This window comes from Gossypium arboreum, chromosome 2, assembly GCF_025698485.1.
Source record: "Gossypium arboreum isolate Shixiya-1 chromosome 2, ASM2569848v2, whole genome shotgun sequence".
NCBI classification, from domain to species: Eukaryota; Viridiplantae; Streptophyta; class Magnoliopsida; order Malvales; family Malvaceae; genus Gossypium; species Gossypium arboreum.
Window position 1 is genome coordinate 62326157 of NC_069071.1, and position 3564 is coordinate 62329720.

The following is a 3564-nucleotide window of genomic DNA, read 5'->3' on the forward strand; positions in this document are numbered from 1 at the left end:
AACTTTACTAGAATACTCTAGATAGGATGCTACTGAAACCCTAGAAAAGCTTGCTAAAAGACTGAGACTGTAGCTAGACATCGATTCTGCGAAAACCAATTCTGAATTACTGTCTGAATCATAAAATATCTGTAATAAACATTGGAATGATATTAATGCATAAAATTAAATAATCGATAATATGATATGAGTATGCGAAAGCAGCTCGAGGTAGAGGCCGTGGGCGAGGCCGAGGAAGAGCTCGGCGGGATCTTCGTCTTCGTGACATATGCCAGTGGCAGAAGCACCGGTACCATCGGCAACGGAAGTGGAATCACATGATCATGGTGCCGGGGATGACACCCTGTCGCAGGCTATGCTTCGAGTTCTGGAAAGGGTTATCGGGGCAAGTTCGGGCAACAGAATTCGAGGATCGATTTCTGAATGACTCCGGGCTAACGGAGCGGAGATCTTTAGGGGTGTATCTGGTGTAGCCCCGAATGTGGCTTGGAGGCCATGGAACGAATTATGGATGACTTGGACTGTTCTGTGGAGCAGAAGCTGAAGGGGGCCATATCGTTGCTGCGAGATGAGGCTTATCAGTTGTGGCTCACCATGAGGGATGGAACCCCAGCTGATAGGGTTACTTGGGATCTGTTTAAGACAGCCTTTAAAGGAAAGTACGTCGGGGCAAGTTATGTGGACGCCCGTAGGAAAGAATTCCTGAATCTGGTCCAAGGAGGCAAAACTGTTGCTGAGTACGAGGCTGAATTTCTGAGGCTGAGTAGGTATGCTGTGGGAATAGTTGCTACGGAGTATGAGCGTAGCGTTCGCTTAGAGGATAGACTCAGAGATGACCTTAAGGTGCTGATTGCTCCGTAGAGGGAGCGTGACTTCGCGGTTCTGATGGAAAAAGCTAAGATCGCTGAGGAGGTAAAGCGTACTGAGAGGCAGAACCGTGAGAAAGATCGGAACCGTTTCTGGAGGGATTCTGGACCTTCGAGTGGAGCAAACAAGAATGTCAAAAGGGCGAGAGTGGAGGAGCCAGTTCGAGCCGTTCCGATGAATGTGGTTAGACCGCCAATCTGTGGGGACTGTGGTAAGGTACACCTGGGTGAGTGTAGGAAACGTTCTGGTGCTTGTTTCCGATGCGGATCTATGGAGCACAGAGTTAAGGACTGTCCACGAGAGATCGAGCTCGAGTTCTTTGTCTGAGAGGGTTGTTCAACCCATGAGAGGTGGACCACAACCACCGAGAGGACGTGGACAAGGTAGGGGCGGAAATAGGAATGGAAATGGTCGAGGTCGAAGGGCGCCTGGTAGGGGAGCCGAAAATGCTGAGGCTCAACAGCCAGCATTGGTGTATGCAGCTCGTCATCGAGAGGAGGGCGACGCACCTGATGTCATAACTGGTACGTTTTTAGTTTCTAATATACCGTATACTACCTTGGTGGATATTGGATCTACTCATTCTTATGTTACGTGTGCCATATCTGGGTCTTTGGGAGTGCATTCTGAGAAGATAGTGAGTGGGGTATCTGTGCTAAGTCCCTTGGGTCACTCGGTTAGGGTAGACAAGCTGTATAAGGATGTACCCTTAGAAACTCAAGGTAGGATCTTTCCTGGCGATCTAATGGAGTTGTCGTTTGGAGAGTTTGATCTCATTCTGGGAATAAACTAGCTTGTTAAGCATAAGGCGACTCTGGATTGTGCTGCTAAGCGAATGGTGCTAAGGACCACGGAAGGGGATGAGGTTATGGTGATAGGTGAGCGAAGGGACTATTTGTCTAATGTGATATCGGCATTGAGGGCTGAAAAGTGGATTCGAAAAGGTTGTGAGGCCTATTTGGCATCTGTAAGTCAAACAGATGTAGAGGGGCTGACAGTGGATAAGGTTAGAACTGTAAAAGAGTTCCAAGATGTCTTTCCAGAGGAACTTCCGGGATTGCCTCCAAACCGAGAAGTTGAATTTGGAATCGACCTGTTGCCTGGGACAGCACCAGTGTCCATTGCACCATATAGGATGGCACCGAAGGAGTTAGTGGAGTTAAAGGCGCAAATTCAAGAATTGTTGGATAGGGGCTTTATTAGGCCAAGTGTGTCTCCATGGGAAGCACTGGTGCTATTCGTAAAGAAGAAGGATGGGACGATGCGCATGTGCATTGATTATCGCCAGTTGAACAAACTGACGATTAAGAATAAGTACCCTCTGCCAAGGATTGACGATCTGTTCGACCAGCTTAAAGGAGCTTCTGTATTTTCCAAGATCGATCTTCGTTCTGGATATCATTAGTTAAGGGTTAAGGAGGCAGATATTCATAAGACAGCATTCAGGACTCGCTATGGTTATTATGAGTTTCTGGTTATGCCATTTGGACTAACAAACGCTCCTGCAGTGTTTATGGACCTGATGAATCGTGTGTTCCAACCATTTCTGGATCGGTTCGTGGTCGTCTTTATTGAAGATATTCTGGTATATTCTGAGACCGAAGCAAAACATGATGAGCATTTCTGCACTGTGTTGCAAGTGTTAAGGGAGAAGGAACTTTATGCGAAGTTCAGCAAGTGTGAGTTCTGGTTGAGGGAGCTAACCTTTTTGGGGCATATTGTCTCTGCAGAGGGGATTAAAGTGGATCCTCGAAAGATTGAAGCAATTTTGGAATGGAAGCCACCTAGGTCGGTTTCAGAAATTCGAAGTTTCCTAGGGTTGGCAGGATACTACAAAAGGTTTGTGGAAGGTTTTTCTGTGAATGCAGCACCTCTCACAAAACTCATAAGGAAAGGAGTACCGTTTGTATGGATGGAGAAGCGAAAGAAGCTTTTGAGAGGTTAAAGAAAGTTCGATCAAGCACTGTGTTAATTCAACCGTGTCAGGAAAGATTTTCTCAGGTACAGTGATGCATCACACGTAGGTTTGGGTTGTGTGTTGATGCAAGAGGGTAAGGTGGTTGCTTATGCGTCTCGACAACTTAAGCCTCACGAAGGAACTATCCCACTCATGATTTGGAGTTGGCGTGATGATCTTTGCGCTTAAAATCTGGAGACATTACTTGTATGGAGAAAGGTGTATTATATACACAGATCATAAGAGTCTCAAGTATTTGCTGACTCAGAAGGAACTGAACCTTAGGCAAAGGAGATGGATCGAGTTGCTTAAGGATTATGATTGTTCAATCGAATATCACCCAGGCAGGGCTAATGTGGTAGCCGATGCTCTAAGTCGTAGAGTTGTATCTGATCTGAGAGTAATGTTTGCTCGTCTAAGTCTGTATGATGATGGAAGTCTGTTGGCTGAATTGCAAGTAAGGCCAACCTGGGTGGATCAGATTAAGGAAAAGCAGTTGAAAGATGAGTCTTTGGTCCTCTTTTCAACAAGTTAAGGAAGGAAACTTCGAGTTTGGGTTAAATGATGATGGGGTTCGTGTTTTCGAGGTAGAATTTGTGTTCAAGGACTCGACTTGAGACACCAATTTTGAAGGAAGCTCATGGGGACTTTGTGCCATGCATCCCGGAGGGAATAAGTTGTACCATGACTTACGAGAACTGTATTGGTGGCCTGGACTCAAGCGAGAGGTAACGGAATTT